At 35.6% G+C, this 19,761-nt stretch overlaps 1 pseudogene; it reads right to left on the bottom strand.

The window, feature by feature from the left end:
* Nucleotides 1-13,254: 13,254 nt before the first annotated feature.
* LOC145130440 (protein LURP-one-related 12 pseudogene) lies at nt 13,255-19,191 on the bottom strand (annotated as a pseudogene).
* Nucleotides 19,192-19,761: the final 570 nt, after the last annotated feature.

Raw genomic sequence — 19,761 nt, 5'->3', positions numbered from 1 at the left:
TCATTATGCATGCTGTTTGTTTATATGATATGATTATGATTGTATGGCGTTGGTATTTTGGGGAAACTCACTAAGCTTCGGGCTTACAGTTGTTGATTTTGTTTCAGGTACTTCTGATGATCGCGGGAAGGCGAAGGCGTGATCGTACACCTCCTTATGTTTTCATGACTTGATCCTGGGATACTCTAACACTAAACTATTTTGAAAACAAATTTTGTAATAATTATTGGTTTTGAAGGTTTTAAAAATTTTAAATTTGGTATGATTTTTATGGGTGTTACACTGAGTGTTTACTGCCCCTTTTTTAACATTTTTATTATTTTAGGGGAGAATACATATCAAAAAAATTTACTGATTATGAAATATGCGTGCAAAAACTTATATCTAGTTATAATCGATATTTTATCAAAGTTTTATATCATAATTAGTATATCTTGACATACCTATGTTATTATTGTTTAAACATGTTGCAAACTAGAAAATATAACTTATCATTTTACTAAATGATGTTATGACATTACGCGATAATGCATGACATAAAGCAATATATATATATATATATATATATATATATATATATATATATATATATATATATATATATATATATCCTGAATGTAATTATACATATGTTAAAAATGTATGTATAAGTTGTAATATTCATATCTTAGAGTTTATACATGCACTTGAGAAACCTACCATTTATTTAAGCGAGTAAAATATATTTTTACGAATACATCGAATTTACTCGACTTTTATAGTGAAACTTTATCGTATAACATAGTTAATGACCTTTATAGTGAGACTATTCATTACCTAAGTTTAACCACTTAGTATACCTATTCGACTATAACTGTTAATCCTGAGAGCGAGATAAATATGTATAGATCTATACGGGTTGACACCCCCACCTGTGGTTGCTAGCTACAACCTCGACGGATCAATCGAAGCGGGTGATAATTATCTTTTTCCATTTATTCACGACGTCCAATGAAGCGTCGTAAGGGGTTATATCTAGTCACATAGCTCGGTTATAGGACTCACTATAAGCATTAACTGGAATATTTATCTAGAAACCACAGATTCAGTTTCTCTCTTTATCAAATATTTTAAGTATGAATTTACTTATGATTTCTCTCTTTATCAAATATTTTAAGTATGGATTTATTTATGATATCTCTTTATCAAATATTTTAAGTAGGATTTACTTATGATTTCTCTCCTTATCAAATATTTTAAGTATGATATTACTTATGATTTATCTCTTTATCAAACATTTTAAGTATGGATTTACTTATGATCTGTCTCTTTATCGAACGTTTTAAGTATGGAATTACTTATGGTTTCTCTCTTGGTCAAACATTTCATATAGGGATTTACTTATAATTTATCTTGTTATCAAATATGGTTTTAACTACAAGGGAAATACTTTTCAGACATTTAAAAAGTAAGATTAATACGATTAGCAGAAAACCTATAACTCTCACCAACCTTTGTGTTGACCCTCAAAATACATGTATTCTCAGGAGATCATTGAACCATCTGTTAGTAGAAGGAATGTCCATGGATTTAGGGCAACCTAATTTTATCCAGTTTTTGTTATATTGCCCTACTTGTTAAGGCAAATTTATGAACTTATTATCATTATTTGTATGAACCTTGTATCCAAACCTTAAAGTGGAATGTAATTGTTGTGTTGTTATTGTTATAACTTGTGATGTATATTCAATTTGTTTGGGATCCATGAACTAAGTCGCACCGCCCGACATATTCAGCAACCTCGGCCGGGGGTGTGACATTTATGGTTTCAAGTATTTACGGATCGAAAGGGAAGGGCCCGGCGTGACTGCACAACATCCCCCATCGTTTTCCGCATTGACTATTTATGGTTTTACTTTGATGTTTAAATAATATAATCACTTTTTTTGGTTTTACAACAACTCGATGTATGGCTTTAAGTGTTATTAAAATGAAAATTTTTCGATAAGATTTGGGACGTTACATGTATTATGCGTGGAAGCCTCTGCCAGCTACCGTAGTGGACTTCATGTAGATAATGAGTTGACAAAGAATTGCATTCATGTCAGTGACGGGCAACAATGTCACAGTCTCAGGATGGGCATGGTTCCAACAAGTTTACGGTCTCATGTCTTCATGTAGCGTCATAGATCTGTCTCTTGTGACACATGTTCTCGGTCTAGGGTCTTCATGTAGCGGCATGCATCTGTCTCACGAGACTCAGGTTCCTAAGTGATTGGGACTCAGGTGCAACGCGTAAGGGTTTCTGCTAGCCTCTGGTTAATCTATTCTTTCGTGTCCATATGTGTTAGGATTGTATGTGCTAAGGTCTTTGAGTAAAGTACAAGTAATAGTATTTAAAAGTTGTTAAAGTTTGGGTCAAAACTTGTGGAGCTAACGAGTCTTCGAACTTACATAATTTATGTTATACACTTAGGTATGGAAATGGAGATAGAGTGTGTTGTCAAAAGGACTATAATAGGTATCATAGAAGGTTGTATAATCATTTTCACTTTTACTCTAGTTGTTGGTATTTTTGTAACATCAAAAGTAGTAAATTATGACAATGATTTGAAATTTTTTCTAAAAGCACATTTTTATTAATAATAAATGGTGTTTTGAAATTACGGTGTTACATTATCAATGGTGGAGATTGTGGGGATCGGGTTGGGATGTGGGATATTGAGTTTGGCGTTGACTTTTACGGTGGTGTGTGCTTGGTTAAGAGCAATGGAACACAATATGACTATTAAACAATAAGGAAAGATTAGTTTACCTGATTATTAACCACATGGATTGATCACATGTCATTTAGCAAGAGCCAAACATAAGTCAATATCCATGTTACCCTATGTAACACGTCAGGGTGACCGCTTTACATGTCTCAAAATGGTATATAATTGAGATGTAAATTTTGACTTTAATGGTAAAAGAGGTGAAAAAAAAGTTTAGTCATTGTCAATCAAACATAGTCCTTGTGGTTTCTAACACTTATATGAGCGATCCTTAAGATTTAATTTTATTATAAATTTGACCTAAAACTACAATTATACCCTTTTCAATTTCATTTTTCCTTTTCTTTATATAATTTTACTTAAAAATAAAAATAAGTAGATACATACCTCAAACCACCCCACTCTATCCAGGTAAACCCCCCCCCCCCTTTTTTGTTTTTGTGTCTGATCGACCCACCACCTCCCATTTTTTTCATCTTCTTCTTCCTATAACCATTCCGCGACCATCAATAGCAATTGCAGGTTACCTAATGTCGGCTTATTCTCGAGGTGGTAATTATCTTGCTGTTGCTAATGATTACACAAATATGGTGGATCTTGGATCCTTTTTAGGTTTGTTAAATAAACCCCAATTATTCAATGGAAACTTAAGATTTTTGAGTTTTTTTTGTTTATGGAAGAAAGAAAAGTAGTGAAGGACGGTTGTGATTGTTTGTTTGATATTCCGATCAAATCTGAATCTAAAAGCTCGACTGCAAATCAATTACCAGACAACATAAATTGATTCGGCTATCAAGCTTTCAGCATTAACTGATGGTGATTATATTGATTCCAAGGAAGAAGATGCTTTTGTTAAATATTTCGTGGAATCCATTGTTCAATGGTGCGATTTGAATATCAGGTAGAAGCGCCTCATTTCAATAGAAAACCTTCATCTCTGATGAATCCGATACACGATGAAGACTATTTGAGAATGCACGTTTTCTGGTCTTCATCTTGCTCGTGAAGTTGAACAACGTCTCCAGTCAGTAGGTGGAGTTCATATGCTGCTCTTCTGTTATCAAGGTACCCAATAATCAAAACCGATTGGTGTTGATGGCGATGCCAGTCATGGTGGCGATGAAATGAAGCTCATAAGTGGCCGAGTGCGAGAACAGAGAAAACGTCGGCTCTCCCAATGCCAAGACCGGAAATGGATGAAGCTAATTGTCGACAACAACGAAAGATATCGTGTTGGAAATTATAGTGGAAAATTACAAGTTGGCAAGTTTCCTCTATCCCACATTGGTGGGGGAAGAAACTTTTAGTGGGTTTATATGCCTAATCCCTTGATAGGCCTTCGAAGGCTTTTAGTGGATCAAGGAATGGGCCAAGCCCACGCTCGCGCCTAGCCTAGCACTAGCCGACGCCGCGAGTGCGCGATTTAGGCACACTTTGCACTTCGCTGAGGGGCTTTTTTTTGACGAGTTCAGGTCAAGCCGGTTTGACCGATCCAGCCGATCCGGTCAAATGGTTGACCGCCGTTGACTTCGTGGAGGACAAGTCGAGATATTCTAGAAGGATCATAAAACGGCTTGTGTGGAGAGCAAGCCATCGCCCTAGGGTTTCTGGGGTCGGCCTATGGGGGCCTGTTTCATGCCTTCTAGGGTTTCATTACCTATAAATACAACTCCCTAGGAGCCGTATTGACGACTCAAAAAATCGAAAGCCTCTCTCCCACTCTCTGCGTTTTTTTCTTGGTTTCCAAGTATTCGCTTTGTGTTTGTCGATTTCCAGTGCTGTTGGAAGATCGATAGATCTGCATTAAATCCTGGGGTTTTACTCTGTTGCTTACAGCCAGTAGAAGCGAAGTAAAAACCTTTAAGGACAGGAGTCCGATCCGTGCAGTTGTTTCAAGTTCAAGATCAACCATCAACAGGTCGGTTTTACTTTTCTGTCTTGCATTTAATTTTGTCCAACAACAGGACAGTCTTCTTGTTCCTTTCTTATAATCAAATCTAATCGTGAAGAATTGATCTGGTTTTGGATGAAACTTGGTAAATATAACAATAATAATTGGATTTGTTATTCACAACTAACCGACATATAATTCTCAATATTATTTGTCGGTTTCCTTGCGTGTCTATTAGTTTGATTTACAACATTCTTAAAGGTTTTTATTTTATTGTGATACATCAACAGACTAATGGACACTACTGCTAGCCTCCACCTCATGAACCAAGAGTTTGCTAAACTTGACCAATTTGATGGTCAGAACTACACCCGTTAGGCCGAAAAGGTCAAGTTCATGCTTCATGTTTTGAAGCTCACTTTTGTGTTGGACCCAAATCTGGCACCAATTCCTGCTAATCCAATTCCCGAGCAGGGGAAACTGTGGACCCAACAGTCATCGCAGAACTGGAAAAGCAAAGGACTCTGCGTAGAGAGTCTGAGGAATAGCGTGTGGGTCACATCAAGAACTCCCTATCTGATCGGCTCTATGATCTTTACGCGCCGGTCAAAGATCCAACAGAGCTATGGAATGCGTTGGAACTTAATTACAAGGCACATGAGGAAGGTACTAACAAGTACCTTGTGTCTAAGTACCTAGAGTTTCAAATGGCTGATGACAAATCAATCATGGAGCAAGTGCATGAACTCCAAGTCATGGTCAACAAGTTGAATGCACTCTCCATCTCTATTCCAGAACTCTTTCAGGTTGGTGCGATCATCGCAAAACTGCCACCCTCGTGGAAAGATTTCTCTAAGAGAATGATGCATAAGTCTGAGGACTACTCCTTGGATGATCTGATGAAACACCTCCACATTGAGGAGGAAACTCGCATCAGGGACAAGTGTGGTAAAGTCGGATCGAGTGTGCATCATGTGTCAGCTGGGGGTTCTAGTCACAAAGGCAAGTTTGGGGGATAGAACAAGAAGAACTTCGGACCCAAGAAAAAAATCTTCAAGAAATCGGGTCATCAGAACCCTAACTCAAAGCCAAAGAGGGCCGGACCTTGCCACGTCTGCGGAGAGATTGGGCACTATGCGAGAGAATGCAAAGATCGCAAATCAGGACCGGTTGCACATGCAGTCGAGCAGGTGACTAGCATGGTGGCAAGTGTGAACCTTGGAGAGATTTTCATGATCTCCTCCCTTACTCGAGCAATCTGTGCTCAAGGATGGTGGCAAGTGTGAACCTTGGAGAGATTTTTGTGGACACTAGAGCCACTGTGCATGTTTGTGGGCAACGAGAGAGCTTCCACACTTACCGCCCAATACCACATGGGACAGTCGTCGTCTATGCTGATGGACACAGAGCTGAAGTTCAAGGAAGAGGTGATGTTCGGTTGAAGTTCACACGTGGTGAATGGGTAACCCTTCGAGATGTTCTTCATGTTCCTACTATCTCAAAGGGGTTGGTTTCTGCGGACAAGTTTGATAAGGGTGAGTTCAAGATGGTGCTTGAGAAAGGCAAGATTGTAATCACTAAAGGCAGAAAATATGTTGGGAGGGCGAACAATTGTTCGGGGATGTCTCGCTTGTGCCTTAGTGATGAGGGTAATATGAGTGGTCCTAGTGTTGAGAGTGGTAGTTCTAGTGTTGCTAGTGTGTCGAGTGTTGGTAATGATGTAATTGTTAGATTGGTTGCTAATGTGAATGAAGTGAACTTTTCTGGTTATTTTATTTGTTCAATTTCTTTATGGCATAAATGTTTAGCTCACACTAATGTTAAAAATATTGAAAAAATGCAAACTAAAAGAATGTTAAAATATGACACAAAAGATTTTGAAAAATGTGAAACATGTGTGAAATCAAAGTTCACTAAGAAACCATTTCCATCAGTTAAGAGAAACACATCATTACTTGAGTTGATTCATTCTGATATATGTGAGTTAAATGGAATCCTTACTCGAGGAGGAAAAAGGTATTTCATCACATTTTGTGATGAATCCAGTCAATATCTACATGTTTATTTGCTGAGATCAAAAGATGAAGCTTTTGATGCATTTAAACGATATAAGGCTGAGGTCGAAAATCAACTTGAAAGACACATCAAAATTCTTTGCTCGGATAGAGGCGGAGAATATTTCAACCAAGAGTTTGACACATTCTGCGAAGAGAATGGAATCAAACATGAGAGAACTTCACCATACACTCCCCAACATAATGGTTTGGCTGAAAGAAAGAACCGAACCCTTTGTGAGATGGTCAATTGTATGTTGAACTAGTCGGGTCAACCAAACAATCTGTGGGGGGAAGCACTATTGACTACTTGTTATGTTCATAATAGGATCACTAGTCGTGTGATTCCTACAAGCCCTTATGAGTTGTGGAAAGGTAGAAATCCTAACCTAGACTATTTGAAAGTGTGGGGTTGTGTTGCTTATTATCGGACTCCCGATCCTAAGCGAACCAAATTGGGAGCACAAGATAATAAGAGTATATTCATTGGATATGCTCAAAATAGCAAGGCTTATCGGTTATTGGATATTGATTCGGGTGTTGTTGTGGAATCCAGAGATGTGGAATTCTTTGAGGACAAGTTTTCTAGGGATGAAGAAAACTCTAGTCATACAACACCTACAAGTACTTCTCGAGAAATACTCCCACCTCCTCTTATTGTGGAGGAACCAAGGAGAAGTACTAAGGCTAGAATAGAGAAAAGTTTTGGAGATGATTTCTATTCTTATTTGGTCGAAGGAACGCAAAAGAAAGTGACGAAAGAGGTCATATTTTCCATTAACTTGGATGATGATCCTAAGACTTTTACTGAAGCTATGACGTCTCGAGATGCTCTTTTGTGGAAGGAAGCCATCAATGATGAAATGGATTCAATTATGGGTAATGGAACTTGGGAGTTAGCTGATCTACCCAAGGGGAGAAGACCCATAGGATCCAAATGGATATTCAAGAGGAAATATCATCCAGATGGATCCATATCCGCCTATAAAGCAAGATTAGTTGCAAAGGGCTATAGGCAGCGAGAAGGGATCGATTATTTTGATACATATGCCCCAGTTGCTAGGATTAGTTCAATTAGAACTCTCATAGCAATATCAGCTTTAAAAGCATTGTACATTCATCAAACGGATGTGAAGACAACCTTTCTGAATTGTTATCTCAAGGAGGAGATTTACTTAGAGCAACCTGAAGGTTTCGTAATACCTGGACAAGAAAACAAATTGTATAGACTTATTAAATCCTTGTATGGGTTGAAGCAAGCTCCCAAACAGTGGCATGAGAGATTTGACTCCACTGTGACTGCCTTTGGTTTTCAGCACAACAATGCTGACAGATGTATTTATTCCAAATATACATCCGATTACATAGTAGTTATATGTCTTTATGTTGATGATATGTTGATTATTGGCACTCACCTAGAAGGTATTCTTGAGACAAAGAAATACCTATCCTCGAACTTTAAGATGAACGATCTTGGAGAAGTTGATATAATTCTTGGTATCAAGGTGAAAAGGACAGGTGGTCAGATTTCTCTTAGTCAATCTCATTACATAGAGAAAATTCTGACAAAGTTTCAACATTTGAACATTAAAGAATTCAACACTCCTTTTGATTCAAGTGTGAAACTAAAGGTGAATTCTGGTCGAACAATGGCTCAACTAGAATATGCTAGTGCAGTTGGAAGCATGATGTATGATACTCACTGCACACGACCTGATATAGCATTCGTTGTAAGCTAATTGAGTCAGTATACTGTTAATCCAGGGACGGAAAACTAGAAGGCGGTGGGTAGAGTACTAGGATACCTGAAAAGGACAAGTACTTTTGAGTTGACGTATTCTTCATCTAATGGAATACTTGAAGGTTATTCCGATGCCAGCTGGATTGATCACACTAGTGATTCAAAATCAACAAGTGGTTGGGTTTATACTCTAGCTGGTGGTGCTATTTCTTGGGCGAGCAAGAAACAGACATGTATAGCTCATTCAACGATGGAAGCAGAGCTAATTGCCTTAGCAGCAGCGGGCAAAGAGGCAGAGTGGATTCAAGATCTACTTATGGATATTCGTCTGTGGGATACTCCAATGCCTTCAATACCCATGTACTGTGACAGTGAGGCCACACTGTCTAAAGTATATAATGCGGTATACAATGGGAAGTCGAGACATGTAGGTCTACGACACAATTTTGTGAGACAACTAATTGAAAGTGTTACCATCAAGGTTGTCTATGTCAAGACAAGTAGGAACTTGGCTGATCCGTTTACCAAACCTCTGACGAGAGATTTAGTTACATCTACCACGAGAGTCATGGGTCTAAAACCACAATAGAATCGTTTAGTGATGGAAACCCAACTTGACAATAATGCTCCTAATTCTCAAGTTTAAAGGGTAATAACGAAGTCACTAACGATAGAAGGTACTATCATTAATGATAGATCCATGTGAGGTAGGATAGTACATCGTTGCCGAGAACGAGGTTGAGTTATGACTCTTAACAAAGTTTTGGAGACATCTAAGTAACGAAGATGTTGTAAAATTTTGCCTATATGATCTAGAGGTGGTGCCACCTCAATTGAAGATTAGTGGTTTATCTTCTAAAGGGTCATGAAAAGGGTTTATAGCGCATGGCCATATTAGCGCTTAGGGAGAACACAAAGATGACTTGTGATGTGTGCGGGTAAACCGGAGAGGACATTAAGGTTCATGGTTTAAACCTATAAGGATACCATTGAATCGGTCTCTTCTTGTTTGTTCTCATTAGACTAGGGTTTAATCTTCGTGACACCCAAGTGACATCATCTGTCTGGGTGAAAGGAAACTTTCCAACTTGGTGGGGGATTGGTGGAAATTATAATGGAAATGGCAAGTTGGAAAGTTTCCTCTATCCCACATTGGTGGGGGAAGAAACTTTTAGTGGGTTTATATGCCTAATACATTGATAGGCCTTCAAAGGCTTTTAGTGGATCAAGGAATAGGCCAAGCCCATGCGCGCGCCTAGCCTAGCCTAACACTAGCCGACGCCGCGAGTGCGCAAAATGGCGCGATTTAGGCGTACTTTGCACTTCGCACGACGCATCGGTCGCTGGGAGCTGAGGAGCTTTTATTTTTGATGAGTTCGGGTCAAGCCGGTTTGACCGATCCAGCCGATCCGGTCAAATGGTTGACCGTCGTTGACTTCGTGGAGGACAAGTCGGGATATTCTAGAAGGATCAGGAAACGGCTTGCTTGGAGAGCAAGCCGTCACCCTAGGGTTTCTTGGGCCGGCCTATTTGGGGCTTTTTCATGCCTTCTAGGGTTTCAATACCTATAAATACAGCTCCCTAGGAGCCATATTGACTGCTCAAAAAAATCAAAAGCCTCTCTCCCACTCTCTGCGTTTTTTTCTTGGTTTCCGAGTATTCACTTTGTGTTTGTCGATTCCAGTGCTGTTGGAAGATCGATAGATCTGCATTAAATCCTGGGGATTTACTATGTTGCTTACAGCCAGTAGACGCGAAGTAAAAACCTTTAAGGACAGGAGTCTGATCCGTGCAGTTGTTTCAAGTTCAAGATCAACCATCAACAGGTCGGTTTTACATTTCTGTCTTGCATTTAATTTCGTCCAACAATAGGACAGTCTTCTTTTTCCTTTCTTATAATCAGATCTAATCGCGAAGGATTGATCTGGTTTTGGACGAAACTTGGTAAATATAACAATAATAATTGGATTTGTTATTCGCAACTAACCGACATATAATTCTCAATATTATTTGTAGATTTCCTTGTGTGTCTATTAGTTTGATTTACAACATATCGGACCATGTGTAGGTGAGATTGTTGTAGACGAGTGAAGGAGAATCAACAAATACAATGGTTTTAAGGATATGAAAAACAAAGATAAATTAGTTTCATTTACTTACATGTATGTAAATGAAATCCAAATACTACTATTAAAGATGGTTAAAAAGGGTATGCAAGATGCTTGGAATACTCGAAAACATTAGGTCGATAAATACTTCGATCCTAAACAAGAAAGAAGGTATGGTAATTACTAAACAGCCGTAGCAATAGCATTACTCACATTTTCTACCTAAGGCGATTAAAGGCGCTGCAATTGACATGTCAACATGCAAAGTGTTCATTCTTGCATGTTGAGTCTTTAATCCATAACCATCAAAACACCAATAAGGAACCCACGAGCAAAACTAAAGAAACTCGCAGAAAAGCTGATAGAAGTATAATGGATAACACTAAAGACTATTTAATTTATAAGTTTTTGTTATAAAAGTGTTTGGTGCATTGTATGGTACAAACATGAGGACATAATTATCGTCTTGCCATGGACATGGAAAACCAATAAACCGTCCAAAAATAGTGTCATACTTCTCTATGTATACATGTAAGTTCTAAGTTTTCAACTTATCGTACTAACATATATAATAACATAAGCATTTGCATATATTATTTTCCATTTTTTAAGATTCTCAAAGACATGAAATCGGTCTAACATAAAGTTATAACGGAAAGTAAATTACTTTTCGTAACAAGAGCATCTTCTATGATATCATCATGACAATATACGAAAGTATAAGACCAAACCTATCAATTTATGAAAGCCTTTTAGCTAAACTTTGAAACCTGAAAAACTAGAGACTGAAACTGCTAATAAAAAAACTATTGTGACCAAACTATCAAATCCAAAATATTTACTATTCATTTCCACTTTCTACTTAATATATATATATATATATATATATATATATATATATATATATATATATATATATATATATATATATATATTAATACGTTAAATTGAAAAAATGGTACTTGCGAGTTTGGTCCAACTTATTTTGAACTTTTTTAAAATGATGAGTTTACCTTTTGTAGTTTCATTTTCTTTTTTTCATATTAGAATAACTTTAAAATAAAATAAAATAAAATAAAAACGTGTTATCAACCTCACCCCTCCTTCTCTTTTCTACTACTACTCGCCTTCCCCGTTCTTCATCTTCTTTACCTCCGTAAACATCACCACCAACACCACCACCAGTCACTATCTCCATCGTAGCTCGTTATCTACACAGTAGCTCACCACCTCCATATCTCTCCTTCTCAATTTTGAGTTCTGGAAACGTCTTGTAACCCATAGTAGTAGCTCGATTTTTAGGATGGAACTAGGGTTTTCAAAACCTAAACTGCCTCATATCTGGAAATGACGAATACGAAAAAGCGGTGATCGTTTGAGAGGGAGTACGGAGGATCCATAGTTGATTTACAGTGTCGTCGTTTGGGAGGGAGGACGTAGGATCCACAGGCAGCGGTCATTGTCGACTTACAACACCGTCGTCATGGAGGTTTCAGATATGAACAACAACTCTAAAAACCCTAAGCTGTCGTCTTTGTCGAGGTTTCAATGTCGCTTCCTGCCAAGGGTTTATAGATTAGAGTTAGGGTTTTCAGAGGTCATGGCTGGTTTTGAGGGTGGGCTAGATGGGCACGTGCACACGATCCATTTTTTTAGGGGCACAATTTTTTTTAGTATAATAATTATTCAGGTCGGGAATCACAATTTGCTTTTGTTCCTTCAAACCCTAACTGCTCTCTACAGATCATCTTGTTCGATGTCAAAGCTCAATATCTAGGAATGGCAACGGGGCGGGTTCGGGGCGGGTCAGAGAATCCCATCCCCGAACCCGATATCTAAATTTATTCCCGACCCCGACCCGATACCCGACGGGTTTCTTATCGGGGCGCCCCGTCGGGTCTGAAACTTTCCCCGAACCCGACCCTAAACCCGAAACCCGAAATCTATGCTTTTTTTTGCAAAAAACTACAGCTGAACAATGAGAAATTAAAACATTACATAAACTTACAATACCAAATAAGTTCTTAACATCATTGAACCAAATAGAAATTAATAATAGTCTAATATCATAACAAAAACAACCAACCAAGGCAACAAAGGTATAGAATATGAAAAACTAAATTCATCATGATAGTATACTACATATAAACATTAAAACTCTCATAATCATCCAAATATCATCCCTGGAATTTCATTCAGCAACAAACTATGAGCACACATTAAAGCCTCCAATGTCTTTGCATGAAGTCAACTACTATGAGGGTTGATTTCACTCATATACCCTAAAAATCAACAAACCATATTTATGCAATTAGATACACAACAAGTCAATAACACATAAAAATGGTTTTAGTTTTTAAATCAAAAGCATATACATGGAACACAACAAGTTTGAATTAGAATATCATATACATAGTCTTAAATCAGAAACATATAACAAACTGATTAGATTTGAGGTTCAAATCAAAGGGAGAGGTGGAATGCAACAGGTGTGGATCAACAACAAGTTTGAATCAACAAACAAGTTTGAACCAACATATAAATAGATACATAGATGCAATAAACTAACCAGCAGAATATTAGATACAGGCTTGACTTAGAATCAGTAATTATATGTCCATCTGAATCAAGAATCAGTAACCATATGTGTATTTGAACAAGAATAAGATAAAGTTCATTACACTTAACCATTAAAACAAGCTCAAAATCAAACCAAATTATCCAAACTTGTTGTCCCGCTTTGTGTAGATGATGAACCTCCTACACCTTGACTACTTACAGTTGGAGCAGGATTTGGACTGTTTGTATTCATTTCCCCTGAAAATAAACTAATCATACTTCTGCAATCAGATACACAGTAAGTCTTCAACACAATATATCATATACATGGTTTTAAATCAGAAACATATAACAAACTAACCAGCAGCTTAAAAGATATATGGACTGTAATCTTGTGTTGAGGTAGATGAAGAAGTAGGTGCAGTTGTTATATCAATCACATGCCCATTGTCCTCACGGGTTTCTGCTTGCTCCATCACTTGTTGTCATAACACTTTGTTTCAACTTTACAATGTAGTCCCAACACACAAATGCCCATCTACCAACTACAACTTAATAGAGATAAACGTTCTCCTAATATAAACCCTAATCCATCGACAAACAAATGATATTTTCATCATCAAATTAATCAATAAGCAAAACCTAGCTTCAGAATTCTGATCTTTCTAATCCGTATTTAGAGAAAACGACCAAGTAAACAATGGATCAATGAAACAACTAGTGTCATCAGAAGTCACAATTGAAAAACCCTAGTAGTGCAAAACATCAATTTCTTGCGTATTTGAGCTGATTTTGTGCGAAGACTCATACGTGAACAAAGAGGAAGGACTAACCAGTGAGTATGCAATTAAACTAGCAAACAATCAGAGGGATTTGCGGTGAAACCCGATAAGAGGGACTCGTTACCCGACCCGAAACCCGATAAGAAGGACCCGACCCGACCCAAAATCTTCGGGATTCGGGTTTCCCTGTCGGGTTTGGGTTTTTTTGCCATCCCTATCAATATCTCGAAAGTCTAGAAGATTTTATCTCTTTTGTTCAAGCCCCTCGACAGATCTACATGAAAATGTCTTTTACTAATTACTAATAAAAACTAGTAATATATGAATTGCTTTGTTCTCTTTATGTTATCTGCAAAATCGCGGTTAATAATGAACAATAAACAAGAAAAGGGAAAGCATGTCAAGCATAAAAAGATCTTTACACTAACACTCTTCTTTTGTTTTCAAGAACACCAATAGGCCATCTATATGCACATTTAGTACATAAATAGAATGAAAACGTATGTCTTCTCATTTAAGAGATACAAAAATAAAAGAGGAAAACCAATAAACATAAAAAGTACATACATAGTGTTTTTCTTTTGAAAGCGACCTTTATATATATATATATATATATATATATATATATATATATATATATATATATATATATATATATATATATATCATACTTACGTGCATTATTAACCACTCCGATTGTAGAGCATGTACTAATATTGTGGGTTTACGTATTTCAGTCAAAAGACCTGAAGTAGCAAAGCCCTGAGTAAAAATAGTACTTGAGACAGTTATTTCGGTTAAATAATTTTTTCTTATTTTGAAATAAGGGACTATATGAATAAGGGAGAAACTCCATGAAAGAAAAATTAGTGATTCATATAAATCACTTAGTGGGAAATGGCCCGAATATATATAGGCCACAAGCTCTTTTGGGAAATATAGTTCACGTTTTACAGATTGGGAGGGTAATTTTTGAGATTTAACATTTTTTTTGTTTTAAATTTTTTATTGAAAATTTAAATGATTTGTGAGATTTAGCGTATGTAGTGGTTGTAGAAGACAAAGAGAAAGGCGTTGTTAGCTTCTTTAAAAAACATCAAAGAAGGTTAGTAACAAATTTAGCATCAAATTGTTAACGATTTATAATTTCAAGTTCAGTTTGTCCTTTTTGTTATGTATATTAATCTGATTTCATCTTTCGTTGAGCAATTCAAGTTTTGGGAATCATTTTTGGATTGAAATAGTTTGTTACACGTTAGGGCTTGAATCCTCAGGATCGACCCTCGGCTCTGACAGAGGTGTTAGGGTTTGAAGATCTGACTCTCCAACTGGTCCGACAAATGAAAAGGGCGGCACCACAGTTAGGCGAATGGAAATGGTGGATTTTCTTTTCTTTCGGCCGGTGGTGGTGGTATTTGCTTTTTATGAAAATCAAAAGGAAGAAGGGCAAGATTCCAGAAAAGATGGCGACGTTCCGTCGAGTGGTGGTGGTGTTTCATATTTTCCGGCTGGTGGTAGCTGTTATTGTAGTTTTTTTTTTGAAAATGAGAGTGAGAGAGAGAGAGAGAGAGATGGGAGGTGTAAGAGGGGTAGGTAGTATTTTATTTTTTGTTGTATTAAAAGAAAAATATAAAAAGGTTAAATTCGTAACTTAAGTATTAAAAAATTAATAAATAAATAAATAAACCTTACAATAAAATTAAAATTTTGGACTGGTAGTTTAAAACTTTTTAAACCAAAATGAAAATTTTCAAACATCCACATATAACATTTTTATAATTTTGTTTATAATAATAGGATCGGACAAAAATAAAAATCTTTAAATCAAAAAGTCGCTTGGAAGAGTCGACAACAAACGTCAACCTTGCCCATCCGTACTAACCCATGATTTCCATATCATGAAAGAGTGAGGAGCCAATGAGCCACGGGAAACAACTTATGCAATGTTTAATAGACATTTTTTCAGATCCAAACATATCTTTCTGGTTGAATGGTTTGGAAAGGCTGTTTGATATGCACAAAAAAATGGGTCTTTCCCAGTAAGATATGTCTTTCCCAGAAAGCTTCAAAACCATATCTTTCTGGCTAAATAAGTTGGAAAAACAATTGAACTCAAACTTTTCTTTCTTGGATTATTAATTTCTTCTAAATAATTTTTTTAATTTCTTTATTATTGGATTATTACTTTTTTATTGGACTATTATATTAACAAATATTATTTTTAATATATAATATTTATGCATTAATTAATATTGTTTTATTGGATTATTAATTTGTTTTAAATAATTTTTTTATTTCCTTTTTATGGATTAATTCTTTTTATTGGATTATTATATATTAATAAATATTATTTATAAATATATTTATATATTAATAAATATTACTTTATTGGATTATTAATTTTTATAATTAATTTTTATTGGATTAATTCTTTTTTTTTGGACAACATCACCATCATTCTAATATATTTTAAAAAAAATTCATCCATCCCACCACTATCAGACATAAACCGGTCAAAAATCACATGTTGAGTTATATAAAAAAAATTAAAATTGCTAGAAAGAATAACAACGTAACATCAACTTGAAAAAAATAAACTAAAAACAACTTAATCGATATTCTATTTTGATTTTTAAATGATTATTGTGTAATTTTGATTTTGTATGACAATTTATATGTTTTTATAATTATTCAGTAACTTCATCTATCACAGTATAGAACAACAGGTTAATATTGTCATTTTCATTATTCAGCACAGTCAATCAGATATACAATCAAACAACATAGTTTATTTCTCAGTCTGAAAACTTTCTCATACAGTATTTTTCCGGACATAAACTATCAAACATGACCTTAGAGACACACAAATAAATCAAGGGATGATGATAATTTTTATTTAGGTTTTTGAGCCAATTAAAATGAAGATGATTTAATTATATATATTTATTTTAATTGAAGATAAAAAAAATTATGATAATAGATATAAAAATCAAATAACTTTCTTTTTAACCGAATAAATGAAAAACCTAAATAGGAAAACACCTCCCATAAATCAATGCATGTTTTTTACGTAAAGCACGCGAAACTGATTCAGATTTTGTTTCACAATAATCTCTCTTGGCTTTATATAATTTAGAGTTTATATCCTTACTTTATCTAATTGTGGGGCATTTAAGACGTGATTGATCAACTTTTGTTATTGCTAAAAATGTACCCTTTTGTTAAATCATATTCCCACATAATGTTTATGCCTTTCAACAAATTCTACCACTTTTGATGCATGTTGTACAAGCGTTGTGGGGGTATTTTGTATGCCTTTTAGAGCATGGGTATTGGGGTTGATGGGTTGATGTAATCGATTTGTGGTGCAAAGTAGATGCTTGTTTGATTGCAAAAGTTGATATATAGTAATCGTATATTAGTATGTGGTGATCCTTCTACAATTTTTGATAGGGCCTCTTTATAAGTTCTTTTTTAAAAACGTTTTTTAAGCCAAAAATCTATTAAAATATGAAAAATTTAATGTATGGTCCCGTTATTTCCAACTAATTATAATTAAACAACATATGTTAACATTTGTAAAAAGACATTGAATTTTTTTTCCTATTCTATTCCCCCATTAGTATATCAACATTGATTTATATTTTTTTCAAATATTTTAATTACATATAATTAATAAACTAACAATTCAAATATTAACACAAATATTTTAATTTAATGAAAAACAAATTAATACTATCTTTAACGAACAAATATAATTTATTTGCACATATTATCAATTGGTTATAATACATTAAAGCAGTCTGCGTTTACCAATTGCATTTCGATTATTTTTCATGTATATGTTTCAAGTAACGCTTCAATTTATATTTATCCTATTTTGTTTAAACTTTTTTAAACAGTTTAAAACAGTTTAAAAAATATCAAAAAACACAAAAGAAACTTCAAAAAATATACTAGAATCATTAATAAGTTCAAGTTTTGAAGTTTAATAATAATAAAAGTTTTAAATCATAAGAAAATAAGAATTGTAATATTTATAGATCATATCATTCTAGATCATATTATTTTGGATCATATAATTTTGACAAAACTTCAAAAATGGTTCCTGTGGTTTTCGAAAATATCAAGTTTAATCCCTAAGTTCAAAAAACCTCACAGATGGTCCCTGTGTTTTCAAAACTTTTAACATTTGGTCCTTCCGGCTCACTCCGTTAGCATTTCACCGTTAAGTAAGGGACATTTTTGTCATTTTACTACCCATAGACCATTTATGAGGTTTTCTATTACTTTTTTAAAAAATAATAATAATAAATAAATAAAATTTAATATGCAAAGGGTCTCTCTCTCTCTCTCTCTCTCTCTCTCTCTCTCTCTCTCTCTCTCTCTCTCTCCAACACAAATAAGGGGAAAGGACTTTTTTCCATGGCAGATCGAAGAAGACGAATAGGCAGAAAAAAAAATGGTCCGGTGATGATTGATCGAATCGCAAGGAGGGGCGGAGAGATCAATCTCCGACGACCCTCTAAGGGTTTAATTTACCTCCGGAGAGATCGATCAAAAACACACCCCACCCCCGCTTCTTCTTCCCCAACCATAAACACACACAAAAATCGAAGACTGTAAATCGATTTTGGAGAAGAAGATTGGCTCTCAATTCGAACAGGTTTCAGTGTGAGCGAGAATACGTCTTTCCCAAGCATCACATTAGTGGAAGCATTCACTTTGCGTTTGATCTCCGCCATTGTTTCCTTCGCTGAATCATATATCGTGCAGTTCCTCTGAGAGAAGCATCCTTTGATATGATACTCCTCTGAACAATCGCCGAACATCTCCACCGTCATGTTTGACTTTCTAATGATCGAAGATCTCTTCACGCTAATATCGGCTTATCACCTTCCATCCTCTCACCCAAAAAACCCTCCCACCGTTGATGTAGACTTGGTCTCTGTTAATCAATAGGTTATTGAAATCCTTGACATGTGGAAAGTAAATATAATAGGAGCAAAAACACACAATTAACAATTTAACATCTAACATACCTTCCGGCGAATGGTGAGGAGGCAACGGCCGGAGGAATCCATGAGAACGAGTTCATATGCGTCACGATTGTCTGGACCGTATGAGTCGACACGGAACACGACTTGACCATTGGAATCGTAGACGGCGAAGCCATCGCCGGTGAATAATAGAGAGGTTTTCATAACTGTCAGATGCAATTCCTTTTCGTATACAAATCCTTTTTCAGCGATAATCCTGTCGATGTTCATTTCTTTGGAATCACTGACTCTGGTGCGAAACATGACTTTTGGAGCTATAGATTCAAAATTTTGATATCTTTTCGTTGATTTGGACCATGTAAAATAAGGAAAATGGGGCTACAGTGGAGTAGAAGATGCAACACAGAGAGAGAGAGAGAGAGAGAGAGAGAGAGAGAGAGAGAGAGAGAGAGAGAGAGAGAGAGAGAGAGAGAGAGAGACCCTTTGCATATTAAATTTTATTTATTTATTATTATTATTTTTTTTAAAAGTAATAGAAAACCTCATAAATGGTCCCTGGGTAGTAAAATGACAAAAATGCCCCTTACTTAACGGTGAAATGCTAACGGAGTGAGCCGGAAGGACCAAATGTTAAAAGTTTTGAAACCACAGGGACCATCTGTGAGGTTTTTTGAACTTAGGGATTAAACTTGATATTTTCGAAAACCACAAGGACCATTTTTGAAATTTTGTCTATAATTTTAGATTATATCATTTTGAATTATAGTATTTTGGATCATATCATTTTTTAATTATTTAATTTTGAATCGTAAAAAAATACGATTAAAGATCATAACATATTTTGATCAATTTATATTTTATCATTAAAAATTA

This window comes from Lactuca virosa, chromosome 8 (assembly GCF_052849685.1).
Source record: "Lactuca virosa cultivar CGN04683 chromosome 8, Lactuca_virosa_CGN04683_v6, whole genome shotgun sequence".
In the NCBI taxonomy this organism is placed as follows: Eukaryota; Viridiplantae; Streptophyta; class Magnoliopsida; order Asterales; family Asteraceae; genus Lactuca; species Lactuca virosa.
Note: the sequence above shows the minus strand (reverse complement) of the source record. Positions and strands in the feature narration are given on the sequence as shown.